Source organism: Falco peregrinus, chromosome 8 (genome assembly GCF_023634155.1).
Source record: "Falco peregrinus isolate bFalPer1 chromosome 8, bFalPer1.pri, whole genome shotgun sequence".
NCBI classification, from domain to species: Eukaryota; Metazoa; Chordata; class Aves; order Falconiformes; family Falconidae; genus Falco; species Falco peregrinus.
Window position 1 is genome coordinate 41,139,945 of NC_073728.1, and position 21,973 is coordinate 41,161,917.

A 21,973-nucleotide genomic window follows, 5' to 3' on the forward strand; every position below is an offset into this window, starting at 1 on the left:
CCCCCCGCTCGGTCCTGCCGGAGCTTTGTTGTCGCCGGGGCGCGGGTGATGCTCCGGCCCCGGCCGCGCTCCCCTCCCCGCCGCCCCGGGGGTTGCCGCTTCAGCGCCCCGCCGCCGCGGGCCGGGGAGGGGGGATGCCGGCGGGGGCGGCTCGTCGCGGGAGGCGCGGGGTGCTGAGCAAAGTTCGGGGTGGGTGCGGAGCCCCGGCTCGTCCCGAAAGTGGTGTTTTCCTCGCCGCAGCGGGGATTTTGGTGGCTGGAATAACGGCAGGGTGTTGGGGTGCCCTCGGGGTCCGCTCCCCCCCCGGTTGGGCTGTCTGAAGAACGGCGGTTCCAGGCCGTTATATGACTTAGCGACCACCCCCCCACCCCACCCCTCCTCCCGCGGTCCTTAAGGCCCTGGTGGTACAAAGACCTGCTCGCCAGCCTAACTTCCAGGGCTAGTCCAAGAACTGGACTCTTGGCGAATGTCAGATATTTGCAGGATTGGAATCGGTGTTGCACGGTGGATAGCACTCCGTGGCCATCGTTGGTGGCTGGCTATATTTGGTCAATGGTTTGCTCAAATACATATGTCGTGATCTGTTTTTCCATGGCCTTCTGGTCGCAAGGCCAAATGTCTCCATCCACACCGAACGATGTTGGTGGTTTGTTAGGTCAGGTACCGCTGGTAGGCTGGTCTGACCGGGTGGGTTTTTTTCTACTGATTAAAAGGAAAGTTACGTGTCAAAATGTCCGAAATAGATTAAAATGTAAGGGGGCAAACTAAATGCCTAACTCAAGGAAATATTGGAAGAAGCCTTGTAGAGAATTGCAAGAATCCAGAAGTAAGAGTTTGGGCATTAATGCCGAGTTGAAATAAGTGTCCTCTACAGAAGTAGGATGTTTACATTAAAATTGCTTTTCTCTGCTTATTTCTGGAGCTTAATTACGTCCTCCATAATTTTAAAAAGACAGTTTAACTGCTCAGTTTATTAAGTACCATGGTGCATGCTGAACCATGAAGTAGGCCATGAGTACGTATTTCAGTGGGGCATCACGGTTAAATGGTGGTCAGCAGAGAGTGTGTGTCATCTCTGCTTCACGCTGGAAGGATACCCACAAGAAAGAGCTCTCCTGAAAGCTTTGCTGTCTCCCATTTCTAATTTGTACATACATGTCTTATGCGAAGCAGTAATTTTGTGATCAAGCTGGAAAGAGTTTGAGAAAGCCGTAATTTGATGGGTTGGAAAGAATGAGAGAAAAATAGAGTTGGACTGATACTTAACAATACTGTGAAGAAGAATTTAAGGTAGCAGCCATAACTATAGTTCTTTCTAATAGTTTGCCATTAGTTTTGTGTTAGCTTGTAAAAACAGGATTAATTTGGTTTTAAATGTGAAAAAATTCAACAGCGATAATCATTGTCAAAAGCGGCAGATACGTGTTGTTAGGAAACACATTCTTTAAATGTGCGACTCTCCTTTTAGTTAGTTTACTACAGGCAAGATTTGGACAGCAAAAGACTGTCCAGCAGTAAACGACATAGTTTTTGTTGGGGTTTTTTTTCCATGACAGTGCTTCCTTTCTGAACCTGAGATATCATTGATCTACTTTCATCTGTACATGAGAACCTATAGCAACTTCAGGATTATGCTCCTGATGTATGTAGAGCTGCAGATCTGCCTGCAACTTTCATGGCCTACAGCTGATGAGATCTATTATTTGTTAGGGGGGATTGAACACTTTAATTTCTTTGTGTTTTAGTGTTAAAAATAGGTATGATTTGATTTAATATGATTGCTCAGTAAAGTACCCTAACAATTTTAAAGCTGGTCAGAATAATTCAGGGTCTTCTCTTACTTTAAATCTTAGAGATAAACTTACTAATAAAACCTTCATTTCCCCTCCAGCTCTGGCAGCCAGGTCTGTGCTGGAAAGACAACTGCTGCTTTGGGGAAATAGGGTAGGGAAGGTTCCCTCCTCAGGAGCCACTGGTGGGGCTGGGGATTCCAAGTTGTCAGACGCAATCCCTGCATTTCTGCAGCGCCTAGCGCAAAGGGGTCTAAGGCTAATTTGGGGATTCTGGCTGCTGTCACAGCAACCTTCTAACAACTAAAAGAACTGAATCTCTTCAACCTGTGTTAAGGCAACCTCTGTTAAGGAAGACTGTGCGTTATCAACACCTATAACTAAGGGGCAATACAGATTTCTTTGGTTTTTTTAAGCTGTCTTTGCTGCTATTATGAATAGGTATTTATATTTTCTAATTGCTTTTAGGAAAACTTTGTGTGTATTTTTCAGTTCTTTATTTGAGACAAAATTAGTGATTGCTTTCCTCTGTATTCCAGGTTAGTGGCTTCCTAGGCTCTTGGGCAGAGAGTTTGTTTTGAATTAGCAAGGAACCTACCATAGCAAAATGTAGCCTGTGCTAGACATAAAGATGCTGTTCATGCCAGACTTATATTTGTCTTTAACAGTCTTTCCTTGGAGTTTGCTGTCTTACCTTTCTTTGTAGGTGAATGTGTTAGTTTCTATTTAGACTAGGTAGGCGGATGTTTGAAGAGAATCTTTATGATGCAATACTTTCAATAAATGAACTTTTCTTTGCTTGGAGTCCTTTCATTCTTCTGTGGCTGTGGAGGGATAGGTCTTTGTAAAAAAAAAAAAAAAAAAAAAAAGCACTGAAGATCTTGGCATAAGTAACAGTCCACTCAAAAATGGAATGCCTTGGTTTTCAGCTGGGTAGTTTAATTCGGTTTGTCAGTAATTTTTCTTTTTTCTCTCTTTTTTTTTCCCCCTGCTGTTACTCATGGTCGTTCCTTGTATGTGGAAGATCAGTAACTTTAATACAGTCCATAACTACAAAGTTAGTTTCTGAATCAGCAGCGGGTGCTTATCGTGGATGTTCCTTCTGGAAAGCAGCAAACCAGGTGGGTGGCCCCTTGTGCCCATCTGGAGCCCCACTAATGTCAGCGTGTCTTTCTATGGGCTTAAGAGACCACACGCACAAAGCAGTTTCCAAGAGAAGAATCTCGTCTATTAATGGCTAGGGACACAAATGTTGAAAGTGGCTGAGCTTCCTTTAAAAAAATATTGTTAAAACTTTTGAAGAGTGGGAAGTTCTGCTTCTTCTTTTAGGCTTGTTTGGTTTTTCAGGGGCTTGGTTTTGTTTGATTGGGTTTTTGTAAGGACCCTGTATTGATTTCTGCTTTGTCCCACTGGAAATGGGTATCGAAGTTACCATTGATTTCAACAATAAAAAGATACAGGATACATTTTTTTAAATGTTTTTATGTCATTAAGGACCTGCTTATTCTTTTTTAAGAGTTATTTGAATATTTGAAACCACAGGCTTTCATTGGCATTTCTTTGTTTTTATTTTAGGAAGTATTGGGTGGAATAATATTGCTTAATTAGTTTCAAATAGGCCTGCACAGGAACCAAGGCTTGTATTAGTAACAACATTTTGGAAGAGCATTTGAGACAGTTTTCAGAATGCTTTAGTTTTTATCTATGTAACTAGAGTTAAAACAAGTGGGATGCTAATAAAAAACAGCAGTTAAAAAATTTAAGAAGTATGGACTCCTTTTCTCTCTTCAAATTCCAAGTTCTTTAGTGATACCTATTTTTTTTGTGAATCATCTAGAAAGGAGTTCAGACTTCACACTGTTTCTGAATAGAGGTAAAATTTGTCAAAACCACTCAGACTACAGTGTTATAAAGTATATTAGTACATAGCATACATGTATGTACACAAATGCACATGTGTAAATACAAATGAGTGTGTAAAACATCGATACTTTAAAGCAGTACTTAAAATTAAAGCAACTGTGTGGCTCCAAAGATCTGTATTTTGAGGCTCTTACCTCTAAGTTGTTTTGTTTTTTTTTATCTGGCACATGGCAGCAGGAATCAGTCATTACCATGAGATGGCTATTCATAGACCTTTGTGAAATGAGTTGATCATCTCAGTTTATCTGCAGCTTGACAGGTGTTCCCATCACAAAAATCTCCATTACCTCCTGTCCTCCCCATGGGAATGACTAAGGAACGCATTGCAGAGAGTGGCTTTGAGGGTTGGTTCATTGGGCTGGAGCTGGGGAACATTGTGGTGGGCAATACAGAGAGCTGGAGATGCCCAGGCTACATTTGTTACTTTGTTGTTTGTTTGTTCTTGGGTGGGTTTTTTTTCTGAAATCTTCTGTTTAAGGAGCTTTAAATTTACTTAAAAAATGAAATGGTAAAATGTCTGGAAATTCTTTGTAAGGTTTCTAATAACTTTCTTTATTAAAGAAGGAATAAAGGGTTTCATTTATTCCTCCGGTTAAATTCTTCAATGTGCTGTTTTCATTTTTTTTTTTTTTTATTTCTTCTACAGGAAGTATTTTAAAATAAAAAGCAAGCAGTATTTTGAAAATTCTTATCTCGTCATGATATCTGGTAGCTAAGACTTACAGAAGCAATATGTTAATTACATTATTCCTATATGAGGTAAAATTGAAGCCCAGATTTAAAAAGAATATATATTCTCATAATTTTTGCTTAGTCTACATTTTCAGTGACATTAAATCCAAATTTATTTTGGTGACTTGCTGAAGGAGGAGTAATCTGAAATGTAAATAGCATCTTAATATTAGGGCCCTTGGTTTGCAGCATCAGTAGCATGGCATCGCTAAGAAGAATTCCCAAGTGAGGGAACCAGAACAGTTGTCAATTGTTTGCACAACAAATCCTGTTGGATCAAATGGTGATATTCTCAACGTTTAGATAAAAAGAGGCTTGCAATAATGTTGCCTTGTACCCCACTGCCAAAGGAAACAAATGCAGTCTAAGTTAGGAGAAACATAAAAGTTGGCCAAATAGAAGCTAGGTCTACATATCATAAATATAGATAGGCTAATTTTTCCATTCATACTGCCTGATGTTACAAAACCACATAAATTTAATTTCAGTTTGCCAATTTTAGAGTTTATTTTTAAGCTCTGGTAGATCATTGTCAACACATTGTTTAGGATTATCTGTTGTGACAAACTGAAGTCTATAAAAACGTGTAAAACATTTGGGTTTTGTCTTCATCCTTTAAGCTTTTACCTGTATACATTCATATATGTATACTCATGCATGCCTATTTATACACATGTGCGCTTGTGTATATATATATGCATATATATGATTAGACTTGCTAGAATGAGTACAAATTTCATGAGTTTTGGTAGGACTCAAGCTGTAACATTGACAATAGCAAAAAGCTGGCACTGGCTTTATATTTTGACTGTTTGCACCTAATCTACTTCTAAATTATGCATATTTTAAAGGTATATAATTTTTGACTTTTAAGATTCTGATGCAATTAAGATTTTTTCATCTGTTTAATTTTTGTACGTAAGCATGCCGTTGACTTAAGGAGGTAAATTTTATTTATAAGTATGTAAAAACAAGCACACAAAAAAATTTTTGCTGGATCCTCTCATCTAAACCCTAGATGAGAGGAAGAATTTTTTGGTGTCTGCTGTTTTTGTAAGAAAACACTGTGAAAGTGGACAAATGAGATCATTGATTAAAGAAACAAAGTGGTCAGAAATCTCTAGCGAGCAATTTTTTTTTTTTAGAACAGAACTTTCTTTTGTTTTTACAGGCTTGGGGGCAGAAGGGGGGATTTGTTGACCCCTCATAATCTTTATGGGGAAGAAGCTTGGTTACAGCAAATAATAAGAAGGATCAGATTTAAGAGGTAGACATGTTGGTATAAATTGGTGATGCAATGGGGTTTTGTTATGCTGTTCTTCATCGCTACTGGATATGTGAAATGATATTGTAAGGTCTGCTGGTATTTCAGAGTTCAATAACTTTTCTTGATGCATTTTGAAGTGTTAAGAGAAAAAGCGTCTGGAAAATATTTTTCTTTTTTGCAACCATTTGTTTTAAAGTTTTCTGCCTGCCTTTTTTTTTTTTTTTTAAGAATCAGACTGTTTCTCAAGGATAGCCCCCTTTGAGCTTAAAATATTTTTCCTCAGAAGATTCCCATTCATACTATCTTAGGAAAGGTTAGGATTTTTAAGATAATGTTTAAAAATATTTTTCCTCCTTTAACATTTTGTCACATAGGAGTTCTTGCCGAAGGGATTCTTGACTGTTTTAGAAACTGTAATCTAGTTAAAAGGTTTGTTTATGCTTCCCATCTCTGTTCTGCTGATGGTATTAAGAGTGCGGGCCAGAGCCAGGCAGCTAACTGTTTATAGCAGTCAAACTTCAATTAAAGCTGCAGCCTTCAGTTTACTAAATATCAATATGTTCGTGGCAGCTGCAAATAATTGCAGAAAACATGAAAGTAGAGTGGTGGCCTGTGATTTTTCTCTTTCTCAATAAATTCTTTTTCACTTGTTCTTTTCATATTTAGAATCCTGAATACACTTTCAGATTCAGAAGTGATTTGCACTTTGAAAGAAGCTGTCTATGAAAGGCTGAGATCTATATTTGGGACTGTATCTTTTAGAGGCAAAACATTCATTGATTTCAGTAGAAGTTCTGTCCTAAAGGCTGTAGAGTATGTTCCTCTGTATCAGAGCAGATACCAAAATTATTCTACCACAACCATTGCATAGGCTGTCGTCCAAATGTGAAGTGCCATTGACTTTTGTCTACAAAGATAATTTAAATGTTGAGGGCTGTGAAGTCCCATATTCTCAGGGTAGCAAGAATGCGCTATATTTAGTGGACAATAACTCAAGAATTTGTGTGTTAAAAAAAAAAGCAAACTAATAACGTAGATTTCATTTAATACTTTCAACTTCGGGCTGATGTTTGGGTTTAAGGATTATGTATTTAAAAATATGTGGATTGTTGGAGCCTTTTAAAACACGCATGGTTTTCCTTAAAGTCTGCCTTGGTGCTATTAAGTAATGTAGCACGTATGCGTCTGTAGGCCATCTGAACTGAAGAAGCAAACCATATCTGGCCTGTAGGCTATTGGTTCCTCACCTCTGTTTTAAAATTAGTAAAATCATTTGCAGCGTGATTCATTTCTAAAAATTACTTGTCCATCTGTGCAGAGCGTACTAGCTATAAAGTTGCACTGCTCACTGTGGTAGTGTTGGTGTTTTTTCTGAAAGTTGCATTACTCTTGTAATGGCTTTGTTGTAGCTGTTGTATCACACTTTGGCCAAGTTGGTTTTGTTTGATAAATACGTTTGTATTAGGCATGTAGTAGGGGGTGTTATAATAATGCTGTGTAAAGTGATGTTAATTTTTTGAAATACCAGTAAAATTTTTATACTCTTAATATTTTGTTATTAAAAATCTAGATATGAAATCTTTAAGGAAAAAAATAAAACGGTCTATCTGTTTTCACTGATGTCAGTGCTAAAATATTTATTAACTTCCTTGGGTGCTGGATCAAGCCCTAGATCTGAATTTTTCATGAGTTCTAACTTCACAAAGGTATTGGGGAATGAGCAGTTCTAACCATGTAATGATCCCAAAAGCTGGTCGTTAGGCAGCTTCTTAATCAGCTGGTATGTGGATTCCTAGTGGATCACCTTACAGATTTAGCTTTCTTCCTGTGCTTGTGGTTTTTGCTGGTCTCTTTCCCATGCTGCTTTTCTTAAAAACTTCACCGTTATGAATCAGTCTTAATCATTTTTTGTAACTCAAGTCAGTAGCTCATGCAAGAGTTCTGCTAAGAATCTGCAGACACATGGTGAGGTAGAACTTGACCAAAAGTCCTTTTTTATGTAAAAGGAGCTTAGAAATACTTCATGCTGGTAAAGGTATTCCTGTGTGTAGGAACTACATCGTTTTTCTTAAATAATAAGTATCAGAGCAATAACTGTTTTTCTGTCAGAGAACTGAGTATGTAAATTTTGTAGAACCTGTTGTTTCACATTTTTTCTTTTATTTGAAAACAGTCAATCAGCTTTCTCTAAGTACTGATCTGTGCTGATTAAAAATAAGTTTAACTTTATTCAGGTTTTTTTGAAGTTACGGGTTTGCGACAACAACCTGAAACACTGTTATCCCATACTGGAACTGTTGGAAGTTCCAATTTTTAATGCTACTGCGTTTAACAGTAAAAACACCTGTTAATATTCAGCTTTTGCTAATTATTGCAAATAATTATAATACTTTGTGTGCACTGGAATTTATTTATAGTATCTGTATGTCTGGAATGTTTCTGAGCTGCTCTTACGAAAAATGAAATGCCTTTTTGTTTCTCTTTTGGTGGTAGGTAGTCAAAATTCTAATGTATGAAAATGTTCATTATAATGGTGGTGAATGTAAACTTACTCATTGCTGATGACTGGTGAACCTTACATTGAAGATATGTTAAAGCATCTCCAGTTACCAGGTTTTTGATAGACAAAGTTCTTTTTAGAGATTTCTATTTGATGTCCTAATGTAGGGTCTGAAAAAAGTCAGTTAGCATGTGTACTAGAGGTCTCCAGACATTTTTTTTTATTAGGTTATATGAATCAGTATGTTCATCAAAAACCTTCAAATAATTGCCACTTTTTTTTGATCTCAGCATTAATCCCATTGAGTATAATCCATAATTGTTCTGTCCTCGGTTTGCATTGACTCTCCTGTTTAAGTTTGCTTTACTCAAATGCTATATTTTGCCCTAATAGAAAATACCTGAGGACTTACTAACTGTTAGTTGGTCTAAGTAGTAGTGTCTGATTCAACTTGGTGATGTTCTCCTCCTGCATGTCAGTAGCACAGAGAGTTTGGAATGCCATAAATAAACGTGAAACTTCAGAGAATGCATTACTAGGTAGAAATATTTTTATTTTTCTGCAAGCAAAGGATGGTGAAGCCTGCTTCACCAGAGAGGCAAGTTCCCTGAAGCTGCAAGGTGCTGCCTGTGGATAAGTCTTACTGCTGTTTGCTGTGGTATTCAACTTTAGGTATACTTATTTTAAGGGAAGATGGTGTTTTGCTCACTATAAGAGAAAGGAGGATTGTAACTGAAAGCTGCTGGAGAGGTCTCGTGGTGTGGGAGTAGGAAGGAAACAATGTCAAGACGTTAGGAAGTAGCAGACTCTGGGGAGAGGGGTTGGTGGTCAGGAGTGAAGCAGTGTAGCGAATGGCAACGGAGAGAGAAGGGGGGTGCAACAGGGAGGGAGGTGGATGGAGGTAAAACGTTTGGAGAAGAGCTGAAGGCTGGGGGGGTGGTGTGGACATAGTCAGGGCTGGAATGAAAACTGGGAGGTGTTTGGGCAACAGGGGCTGTGTGGCTGTGTGTAAGGTCTTTGCCATGGTGGAGGGGAGGAGATCTGGTAACGGACGTGATTGGAAAGGGAGATGGTGACTATTTATGGAAAAAAACCCCGGTAGCCTTACCGAAAGCACAGTTACGAAGCCCCGTGGCTTGTGTTTTCACATACAGTATCAACTAAAAGTGCTGCTTATCACAGTCTTTGCATACAGCAGTCTTAGGATGATTGGAAAAGGGAAATAAATAGGCATCCCACTACTATCAGGCATATCTATAATCCATAATATTGTCACTGTGGCTGCCTAGAGTTGAGAGCGCTGTAAGTTGTTAATGGCTGGATCATTGGGTGTATCCAGACACCAGGCCCCAATGTTTTCAAATGATAAGTGGTATCAATAGAAAAGAGGTGCTTAAGTATCTTTGAGGACTTCGGCCTACATGTTTAGGTTTCTAGGAGTTAAGTCTCTAGGCAACTAAATACATGAGTTCAGCTTTTTCTTCTTTGTCCTATTTCAGTTCTGTCTTGTGGCTGCAAACTCCATGTCTTTGTTGGAGTAAAGTATCAGAGAATTCTGCCCTCCTGTAGCATAAACAGTTCTCTTTGACAAAGACCTACTCAGTTTTCATTAGGAAAAGTATCCCAGCGTTATATTCTGAAAAGGGTGGCTGGAATGCTCAGCATGCCTTCTCTGGCTTGCCATTATTTTGTTTACTTTGATTATATTCTTTCTTACTCCTCTCTTGAGTAAACAATTCTAATCCACTACTGTACATGGAAGTCTTTTTTTTTTTTTGTTGTTGTTATTTATTTATGAACCTCCCTATTTTTTATGCATCCTTTTGACATCAGATGACCAGAAGTAAACACAGTATTCCTAGTGAGGGGAAACCACTGATTTATATGGATTATTCTAATCCAACATCATGCAAGCAAAATCAAAAAATAGTTTGACTACCTAATGATTCAGAAATGCAGAAGTGTTGCCAAAAATTTTAGCATTTGTTAGCTTTACACTTGAGCAAATGCATTCTGGTAGAGGATTTAACTTCTTTGTTTTAACTCTTATCTTCAGAGTTTTAAGGCTATGAATTTATTCCACAAAAAGACAGAAGCACATGTTTTACAATTAATAGAAATATTAACATTAGTTTTTAATTTGCTTGCATTTTCTTTTTCAGATAAATATTTCTAGACTTACATATACAGGGACAAACATTCTTCCATTGCATATAGCCGCAAAAGTTGTTTTTTTTATTGAAGAGAAGCTGTAAAATGATGTAGCATTTTCTAGTTTGAGATAATGGTCTGAAGCTTATGCCATAGGAAACAAATTCAGTATACCTTAGTGGGGAAAGGAGTATCTCTTGAATAGCATCAGTTTCTGTGTATTTTGAGTGCTTAAGTATTTCAACAGAAATGGGAACAACATTTTTTGAGGAACCTGAGCAGAAGCAGGAACCAGATGTGTTGATACTGTAAGCATTAAACAGTCTGCAGTTTAAGAATTATTCTCTGGTCCCTTTGAATTCAAGGACTGAATTATTTTATGTGCCTCTTCTGGACAGTGTTTTCCTGTGTATTTGTCAATCATACTGGAGCCCTGGTATTACTGTAATACAGAATAATAGAAATACTGAGGGAATTTTTTTTTTTGCTTCTGTGAAAATTATTTTGAGGGATGATTTTACATAGTTCAATAAAGAATGGAAGTTCAATAAAGAATGGAAAAAGAAACATGGTAATTTAGGATGAACAGTAGAAGAGACTTCTTATAATGAGAGAAACTTGATTTTTAAATTTAATTTCTATTGGATAGCTTAGATTTGAATTGCTGATACTATTCTATATTAGCCTCTTAGCTTGGCTACAAGGGAATATTTTTGCTCTTTGAAAAAATTATCTTATTTTTTTCATTTTTTTTCTGTTCAAGACAAAAAAACCCACAAAACAAAAAAAACCTGTCCCAAAATACTTAAATGTGTGTTTTTCTCTAAACTACAACAGCTGTACAACGTTGTTTTAAATAAATATTCTGATACAGTTTCACCAAAAAAACAAGAAAAAGGGAGTTGTTCAGGCGCTGAAATAAAATTATCTGCAAACTAGTGAAGTTACATATGCGTTTTTCCCATGATTCAGCATTTGATGAAAAATATAATAGTAAGTATTTATTTTAAGTTAGAAAACCAAATTTGAGAAAATTCTTTTTTTTTTTAGATTTTTATGAGTAATATATAGGTCAGTTGACTATTTGACTTCAGAACAGTTCAGGGAGGAATCTAGCAAAGTGAAGATGCCTGTTGTGCATGAAATAGAAATACATGCTCAGCAACTGGATTGATCTTTGATAATCTTTCTTGTTAGATGTTTTTCTCGCTATTATAAAATACAGAATTTTAAAATCAAACTTAATTGTTCTTTATAAAAGTGAAGAAAATAAATTTCTACAACATTCAAATATGAAGTATTAAATGGGATATGCATGGAGATATTAGAAGTTTAAGAGTGGTGGCCTCAGTTTAATTTATAACCAGGGAGCTTTACATTACTTTTACCATGACTTTTATTTTAAAGTCAAGTGACTTTTTTTACATAGAAAAGTAACAGTCATACATGTCTAGTAGTTTTTTAATTTTTTTTTTGTTTAGTGTTATGTATTGTGATTCGATGTTACCATTATAATATTAAATATTAATAACATGGTTTTGGTAAGAAAACTTCAAAATAATGTCTGGGCAGAATAATGTGTGTTTCTGTAAAGAAGGGAATTGCTTTCCTAAATTCAAATAGCATATGTTTGTGGGTTTTTTGAGGCTACTTCATTTGATGGTATTATCTCATAGGCATTGCTTCCCTTTGAGATGGATGGGGCTTGTACCCCTCTGAAAGGTGAGCTTATGTCTAGTAGTGGAGTGTAGCATATTTTTCTCTGTGCAGTGGAAAATAAAAAGTTTATGACTTGGGCAAAATGCTTTGCCCGTTTTTGTAGAGTCTTGTGTGTTTAGCGTCCAAAAACCTTTTCATAAATAGAGCTATAGAATACCTAAGGCTATTCAATTCATCTTTTCAAGGGCAAAGGATTTTTCTTTTTCTTTCTTTTTTGAGAAAGGGAGCTGTCAGAACGAACTTTATAGTTTTTCCTTTGTTGAATTGACACTCTATAAAATTTTATTTTAGCAGATTCGATACAAGAAGGAAGAAAATGATAGACTACAAGTAGGGCACAGAAGAAAGTTGTAGGTTATTAAATCTTTTCAAGGAGAAAAGGAAGTAGTTCAGTGTGCTTGCAGAGGTTCCTGTGTCAGCATTTGAGAAGCCTGGAAGAGATTATCTTCAGCCAACAGCAGGTAACGAAGGACAGGATGTGAAGGGAACACTGAACTACCAGCATGAAGGAAATTTGAGATATTAGCCTGTTTCAAAACTGGTTTTGCTTTAGATGTCTTCTTGCTTTGCAGTTCTTGAGCTGCAGTGTGAGAGTTTTGAGCATGCAGATTAAAAAGTGAATGCTGATGTCTTGAAATAGACATTTTAATAGGCTTTTTGGCTGTTTTTTTTGAGTGAATTTATCATTAAGGAGAAATAATAGCAACTCAACAGATAAATCGGAGCAAATTAACCCTTCATAGAACTGTTTGGTTTTGGGGGGTGTTTTTCCTCCCCATATTGCTATCCACATGCATGTACATTTTACTGAGAATTGGCCCCTCTCTTGAGGGCATGGGCAGTATTAATAGAATTAGTTAAGGGTCATTTGGCCACAGGGTTCATGTCATAATCTGTCAGCTCAGTTCTCTCTGGCAGGTGAGCTGGGTATTTTGGCATGTGTATTGCTCCACCTGTGGCACTGGTGTTCTGCTCTGCACCCCACTGAGATTTCTCAGCTGGATTTTACTTTGTCTCCAGCAGTGAATTTGTCAAAGGGACATCAGCATTTTTAAAAAATAATATATTAGTTGTCCTTCCAGCCCTGTGCATTGGTAATGCTTCTGGAACGTACGCTAGAGAAAGTGGGGTGTGTACGTATTGAAGAGTGGAGCAGGTGGAGCCAGGTAAGCTGTGCTGAAGCTATCAAGTCTGTAAGATCAGTCATGCCCTTGCCAGTTGAGACTTGTGTTAGACTTGCATGTATCATGAGCATAATCCTTTACTCAGATGCTATTCTCACAGAAAATTGCTTGTTATTTTACTTGCATGGGATTGGCCTGGCTAGGTGCTTGACTGACACTGACCCTCTCTGATAATGAGGGTCGGGAGCAGGGTATAATAGTGTTGCGGAATATGCCTATGCAAAGGCTTACACAAGTACGAGCACGTCTGGAGCCTGCTTGCAGAGCTCAGTACCTTGACAGTGCTGTCTGTAGCCCAGATGTGTATAGCTTGGAGTTGTGCTTTCTTGTTGCTAACTTTCTGAAGTCCTAACTGCTGTAGCCAGCCTGTGAATTATTACACTGTAAAAGACTGCCTTACTGAAGCCCTCTTGCATGAGTATTTGCCATCACCTTTTTTAAGCGAAGGTACAGCTGATTCGATTATGTTCTTGTTTCTGCCTTCCTCTAGCCAGTGGCAAACCCTGGTTCTGCCACCGTGAGATGGGCTGCGCCTGCTTGGGGCTGAACTGTTGGTTCATCGGGTTACAACCAGAGATCTTGAGAGAATTATGGACAGCGTTCCATCAACCCCTTCTGACTTCTAGGAGCCACTGGCTCCTCTCAGAGGGGAGTTGTTACGGCAGGCTGGAGAACCCTGTAGTTTCTGTGGCTGGCTTCTGATGCAATGCATTTGAAAAGAGATGAAATCATACAGGTATGAATACTTGAGAACTTTTATAAAGCAAGTCAGTCATACATGGAACTTTTCTGAGAGTATGCCACTTATCCTTTGTCTAGCTAGGGAAATGAGAAATACTGTGAAAGCAGGTGAACATTATCAAGACTGCAGCAGTTTCAGGATCAGACCTTACATTTGGGGAACTTGTCATTTCTGCAGTCACGGAGACACTCATTAAATATGTCACATTCAATATGCAGTTTATTGAGCAGTTTACTGACAAATGACCACAAATGCATCTTGAGTGATAGCTCGTTTTGGAGAGGATGGCCTTCCCTGCGTTAATCGTGTTCATGAAATTTCACTTCTGAAGATTACTGTCTGGTGGTAACACAGGTCTTGGTTAGCCATCTTCACTCTCTTCTTGGAACAAATACAACAGGGTTGCACTGGCAAGTGTGCAACTTCACACAGCTGGGAAGACCTACCATTGATTTATTTAGGCAATGGTAGGCCTATACTTTCTGAACATGATTTTTAAGAGGAATATTCCAGTGTTATTTCAGAAGATTTTGCCCACTTTACACTTCTGTGACTACCGTAGAGTTCCTGGCCATGCTTTAATTACAAACCTAGCAGTTACAGGATGATGTGCATTTCATACTTCAAGACAAAAACCCGACATGAGAATGCTGTTAAGCCAGTGTGATCTGTGTTGCTGTGTCGTGCTGTGCTCTGCAGCACAGGAAGTGTATGTGTAGTTGTTTTAATCTGAAGTGGATAGAAGATGCTGCTGTATTCAGGCACTTTTCAAACGGGTGCAGGTGCCCAAGTGTGGGATAGGTCCAGGTGAGCACAGAACAGTGCTTTGGGTTTGTATCTTCCTTATGTGGAGATCTAGGAGAAAGCCAAGTGTGGTGATAAGGAGAATGTGCTGCTTGTTTGCGTAACCTTTGGGGCTTTGTTTTATGTGCTGGTATTACAAACCCTTAGACCCTTCAATAATGATATGAGATGGGTGCAGTTTCCTGATTCTTCTTCCAAATCTTAAAATGCTGTTGTAGTTTAAAAAAACCTAAATTAAAAATAGCAAAGCTTTAAACTAACCAAAAGTACGTGGGAAAGATTTTGGTTTCTTGTCCACTGATAAGTTTGTAGTTAGAACAGTGTAGTAAAACAAAAACTGATGTAAAATTGTGCCCTTGGAGAAATTCTACAAGGAGTCCAGGATAGTGTTTATTCTGCACTGAGACTTCCACTAGATTTATATATTCTACAGCTTTTCTAGCACAGATAAAAGGGCCCAGATCAATGATATAATTACCAATTTAGACCTTAGTTTCTATTTTTAAGTAAGTGATACCTTAAATTTTTGCCGTAGGGGTTTGGGAGCATCTTGTGAAGGAACATTTGTCCTTTGACTGTTTTGGATTATAAAGCCAGAATAAATACAGAAGGGAGAGCATACCAAATTTATAAAATATCAATCTGTGCAGAACAAAAGGATTCTTTTTATCTCCTAACTGAAAAATACTCCAATTCTTCCCCACCCCCAACAGAAGGAATAAATGAACAAAGAATTCAACTGAACTAAGACACCAACAGAAGCAGCAGCAAAGGTGAAAAGCCACAACCAGTGAGGGAAGACGAAAAGAAGGGTCATAAATGATTTGTTGTGTGGTACACATGTTGTTAACGCTCTTAATGATTGAACTGTTTATTGGGGATTACAAAGGGTTAGTAGACTACTCTGCTCAGGAATTTCACTGAATCTGACAGAAATGAGCAAAAGGGAGGTTAGCAGGATGCTGAACTAGGACTCGTGGAGGTTTGCCAGCAGAAGTCATTGTCCTTGATGAAGCTCCCCGAGCCTGGCAAGGCTGCCCAGAGTGAGGAGCCCAAACACAGACGGCTTCAGGGTCCTTCTCTGCTTAATTCAGCGGCTGGACGTATTCAGACTGAGACACTCCTCTGATGCTAATAACTGTATAGCACTATTAAGTTACCAGTGTGATAGAGTTACAAGGAGTGTGGAAATTTACAGAAATATGCAGTAATACTTGCTAGACCTGTAAATCTAGTTTGGGGGTTGGGTATTTTTGGTTTTTGTTTTCTAGGGTTCTTTAATAAATGTAAACTTCCTAAAATCAACTGGTAGTTACATACTTGTTATTTGCCCTTGCTTTGAGTCCATCTTATATGCTACAGAGATCAGGAAAATCATGTTACCTAATACCTTTGCAATTAAGGACATCCAACTTGTTACTCAGAAGATCCCTCAAAACTGTAATGTTACAATTTAAAAAGTGGAAGTCACTTGCCCTATTTTACCCCATTGTAATAAATATTACAGCTGCCCCCCTTACTCCAGTTGCAGCTCTGGCCTGCTTCTCTTCTCGTTCTTTAGGTTCACTGACTCAGATTCTTGGGTTGTGTCCCCATGGGTGGTGACCTTAAAGAGGACTCAGAGGAGTACTGTGACTTGTTCTGTGTTTTGTTTTGCTATTCCTGTCTGAAATCATACTGTTCCTGTTCATAAACCTATCATGCAGAATCTGATCATGAGGTCTATATTTAGAAATCAAGGAGGAACCTTTCAAACTCCCAGTAGTAGACATGGGAAGGGGAGGAATACCCAGACTTGTCATTTACCCACAGAAGCAGCTGTCAATTTCTAGAAACATTTCCGGCATTGTACAGCAGTGTGATCAGCTTGTACCTATGTTTGTGTTTTAAGTAGACAAATATATATTTCTGATGTTTTTCCCAAAGTCATAGACCTATCATTACTCTTAATAGTTCTTGGGCATGTTATTCTCAGTGGTTGGCTGTAGAATAGGCAATTGGAGTTCAGCTGATTCATGCAGATCATGCAAAATGGTGAAAAGGTGCATTTAATCAGTGTTAGTTTTCAGCATTAGAAGATTAGGGAAATAATGAGCAGATCTTGGCCATTGTAGGAATTGTAGGAATACTTAAATGTATCAGATGACGCGCGCATACCCCATTTATGCAAAAAATCATTAATCCAAACCATGTGTTTGTACGTGATTTTATTTTACCTATTGATGATGAGTCTGGAGCAAAACACGTCTGTGAGTAAAACTGTTGGTATATTCTAAATGGGAATTCAACCACAAGTGATATATCCAGTTAGCACAATTTACATTAATTAGCAAAATTCATCAGCTGCCAATCAAACTACTCTTGAGCTCCAGTTTTGGCTGTAAATTCATGCTTACTGGGGCTAACCTGAGTATACTAACTCAAGTGGAGTAACTGTTAGCTCTTCACTGTTGCAGTAATTTGGGCTGACTCTTGCTGTGAAGGTAAGCGATGGCTTGCAAGGAAGCTCCTGATGCTTGGAAGTTGTTCCTGCAGCAAACTGTGACAGTATTTGGTATGCACGCTCTCTGCTCTTGGCACGTTAGCTTCTGGGGCTGCTTTTCTCCTTCATAGTGTAGTGTGCAGTATAGTAAATGGAGAGTATAATGACACAGTGATGAATCCATCAGTTTAGGATAAGTGTCACTTTTTTTGTTTTTTCTCATAAATTGTGCAAAAATTGATGCAAAATGTTGCATTAAACCTTAGTGTGCAAAAGCAGAAATCGATACACCACTTTACTGTGGAAGTTTAAGTTCATCCTGTGAACAGGATTTTAGAGAAATAATGCTTATCTTCTCCCTTCCCCCAGAAAAAACAGAAATCTGCTTCTGAGAACTTCTGAATTTTTGCAGCTGTTTTTGGACACTGGGAAGAAGGGAAAGTGGATGTGGCTGAATTTATCTCTAGCATTTCAAGGTATCATTTAGGACTATTTCGTGGTATGGTTGTGTTCTGCAAAAGTCATGGTATCCATACTCATAAATAATTTGTGCTTTGTCTGGACAGTCCTCCTTTAGAGCCTGCTTTGTTAGCAGCGAGTTCAGAATGAAACCTCACTTGATAAGCTTAGGTTTAGCAGTTGATGAGCGGCTAAGTTAAGAGCTGTGTCCTCTGTGAAGCAGCCTTTCTGCATCCATTGGCTCTTACAGAAAGAGGTCTTTGCGTTGTTACCCATGCATCTCAAACCAGGCACTGCAGGTACCTCCTTGGTATCTGCCCTGTATTCCTGGACTTCCTTAACCTGTTCCAGAAAACTTTTGACATGTCTCACCACTCAGCAGGGTGCAAGGAAGGTGCTCTGTACTGCCTCTGAACCAAGCTGCTCTGGACCTAGAAGAACGTGCTATGTTAGCATGTATTCAGGGCAACAGACCTGTCCAGGGTCACCCAAACGCAACCTGGACTTTGGTGATCAAGCTGGAGAGAGTCTGTATTTTCCCAGTCATGGAGGAGATGAGTGATAGTGTCACATTTTACATTTTATTTCCATTTACAGGCAGTAGATTACTTGCCTTTTTCTGTACAGTGCAGGAAGTTTTTCTGGCATTAAAGTAGGTTGTCTCAATTTGGAATTTTTTCTTCTAAACCTGAAGCTTTTTACTGCAATAGAAACTTTTGGGACAAGTTTTCTTAAACTAGGATGCGTGTACATGTACAAAATGATGGCTCGGTACCCACCCATGGTTTAAAAAATTGCTACTAAAGGTCGTACTGTTCAGATACAGTAAAAGTGTAGAGATCGTAAGTGGTACAAAGTTGCTGTTGCCTGTTCTAAGAGAATGCAGAGGAGAGCAAATGTCCGACTAGATTGCAACTTGAATTACAAAATACTGAGAAAGCAGGATGGAAGTTCTCTAGCCTACGCTAGTATATGTTGCCCAGGATACATATTTGTGTTCCTCTCTTTAAGAGACTCTGCAAGACCTTGTCTGAAGTTTCACCTACCTATTAGAAGTTTTTTGATGTCTCCAACAGAGGGTGAAGGAGGTTCTTCTGACTCGTGATGGCTGTAAATTCATAGGTAAAGAAGGCTTAGCTTTCTGTGTCACTCTGTGTGTCAGTCAGGCTTGCCTAAGGTGTTTGAAAAGACCTCTTCATGTGCATCTCGGGGAACACCAACATTGCGTACAGCATGCCAGTGGGCTGTGCTCTGGCTTAATGAGGAGCACAGATACGTGATGGGTGCTGCACAGTATCCTGTGTGCACTGCCTTTTCTGCTTGCTGTTATGTGTATGAGTGGCATAGGAATGTGATACAGCCACCTGAGCCCCCTCACTCCCTTTCCCCAGCAAAGCCCAGGCGCAAACATGGCACGGTGGTGTGGTTGGTAAATAACTTCACCTGTGAACACCTCAAGTCATAAAGCAATGTAATTGCCTGACAAGATACATCTAGATGCCGAGAAGAATTTTCAGTTACCAGTCATGTGTTCAGTACTCTTTAGCGCACTAATATGAATTTGTCATAAAGACCCAACAATTTGGAAAGGAAACAGATATTGCAACCGTTCGGGAGAATGAGTTTCTAAACCTGCAGGAGTTTTGTGCCAGAACCTTTCTGAGACTGAAGGTGTGGCAGCTGCTTTTTATTACCTGGTGCGTCTGATTCTTAACCATAGCCATACTTTTAATTAAAAAGACTAAGAAGTAGTTACTTGGTATCATGCTGTGGCCTGGTCTCTTATTAAGATGGAAACATGCCACTGGATGATCGACTGAATGCAGACTTTCTGTAAATGCAGCTGACATTGAGATGAAGTGTACCCGAGCAGGTTTCTCCTATCTCTATAAGGAGTGAAGCTGGAGGGGTTTTACTGTTTGGTAGTGTGTTTATTTTCCTTTTGGAGGAAAAGTTCAGACATGTTAATGAAGTAATCTCATTGATCCCCCTTCTGGGTTTTATTAAATACCTTAGGAAAATTCCTCTGGATCACTTAATTACCTAGAGCTGTCTTTTTAGAATGCTCAAATGAATACTGCTGTCATTACAGGAATCGGGTGTCCTTACTCTTGGGTACTGCTACTGCAAGTACTTCTTCAGTCCATGTGGGCAAGAAGAGCGCTGTTTTTATTGCAAAGCATTTACTTGAAAACAGGCTAATTCCTCTAGTCAGCAAGTTGCTGGCTTTGTTAACATGGCAGTTCCCTGTCAGTGTATCGCACAACTGTAATCCCAGATGTGGTCCATGTGAAATTTCTTCTGGCTGTTGTAACCTGTGAGAGAGATGCCCCAGACAGACAGAGTTCTTAAGGCCATGATATAACAGCACATCAGCCCATTTTTGGGTTTTCCATGGTAATGTTAAGATGACAGACAAGTAAACTGGGAGAGCTTTGTCCCAAACAGCTGGTAATGTCTTCAGGTACAGTGAAGTTTGCACTGCACTAATTTTAAGTCTCCCTACATAAACTTACCAAACTTTAAAGGGAGAAGAGGGCTTATTTCTTCCCAGTTATCTTCTCCTAGTTGCTTGACTTCCCTGGCCAAGAAACTTTAATGTTGTGCTAATACTTTAAGGAAAGGGCTTAAGCAGCTTGGCATTCACTAGTGTTTGTCAGTACGCAATTCATCAGTAGGAGATAGCAATTACATGTTTCATGCATGGGATCATTGCTGGGGATAGGAGAGAAGAAGAAAATAAAAAAGCTGCCAGTTACTTTCTGTTTTTGTCAGTGCTCTTGCTAGTTCATGGAGAGTAAAGCCACATCTCAAAAGGAAATAGGAAGAGAAGAGCTCTGACACAAGCCTTTAGGAGACAGATCTGTTTTCAGCCAAGTGCTCAAGTGACTTTGTAAGGAGCGTGCTAGCTTGGAAATGTGTAGCTTGCCTTGTGCATCTGCCAGAAGTCCGCCTCTGCTATGCTTCTGTGGGGTCTTTATTTCTTTAATGGTCATTGGGTTATTGCAAGAAGAGACAGCAACAGGCATTCGGTTGTAGGCCTAGGAGGTGTGACTGCAGCATATTCAGGCATCCTCGATCTAGCTTGGGTACAAAAAGCAGTAAACCTGCAGCAGAACAGGCTTCAGCATGCTCTAGCCACTCACGGGGTACCTTTGCTGCTGCCTTTCTCATTGCTATTTGTACCCAAGCTAGTGAGATTAAAACTAGGTCATGTCTGTCTGTCTGTCTGTCTGCAGTTACACCCTTGTGTTAGCAGTGTAGGCATATCTGAAGTTTGATTTCCTCTACCCAACGAGTCCTCCCTCTTCGCCTTCCCAACCCCAAAGAAGGGAGAGTAAATGTGACTCCAGAGTGTTAGATCAGAGGAAGAGGCTTTTTGTTGCTTTATCTAATAACACTAGGAATTTATTGCTGTGATTCTTCCTGAGTTTACCAAGTAGAAGAAACAGTGCTTTCCTGGTTTTAGGAAACTGGAAAATTAGCGTGAATGCATATGTTCATAAAATACTTAATTACAAGATGTCAATTAATGCCATAAGTATACTTGTCTGAAAGCCTGAGCTGTCCTGTTTTATATGGCCAGGATCATTATGTCCCTGCATGGTCTTCTCTGAAGACTCTGGGTGCAAGTCGTGAGCCTAAGAATGCATTTCTCGTGCCCATGTAGTATCCACAGTAATTCTAGGCTATGTTAATGATGTCCTAAAAGGAAAAAACATTTCTAGGCAAAAATAATTTTTAAGTTTTGCTGAAGTCAATTCGTATTCACAGTGGCAAATATCCAGACATGCTTCTTTTTGCTTACTTCCTTTCCCATCCTCCAGTCTGCATGTTTTTTTCCCTTAAAGAAAATAAACTTTCACTTCCAGATTCAAATGCCTTTCTATTGCTGTGAATCTCAAAACAAGCAAATAGGAAGGGAAGATCTTCAGGTAAAAGTCATAACCTAAAGCTGAACTCTGTTCTCTTGGGGGTATTCATTCCTTATTTGTAGCTTCGTTTAAAAAACACACTTTTGTTTGTTTGTTTTTTCTTTTTTTCTGCTACAGCTACTTCACAGAGGAAATGTCTGAGCAGAGGTGTTTTATACCTGTATAGGGGTTTTTCACGTGTAATTCAGTAAAGCTATTTTGAAAATATGTGGGGTTTTCAGGAATGTGTAGTTCATGTTGTCATAATTTTTCAGCTTGTCACAATCCAAATTTTGATTTAGGTAA

The 21,973-nt window shown here is 38.9% G+C and overlaps 1 protein-coding gene across 11 annotated transcripts in view; it reads left to right on the forward strand.

The window, feature by feature from the left end:
- The window catches only part of MBD5 (methyl-CpG binding domain protein 5), a 147,648-nt gene that overhangs the window by 302 nt on the left and 125,373 nt on the right, over positions 1–21,973 (forward strand). The window lies entirely within an intron of this gene.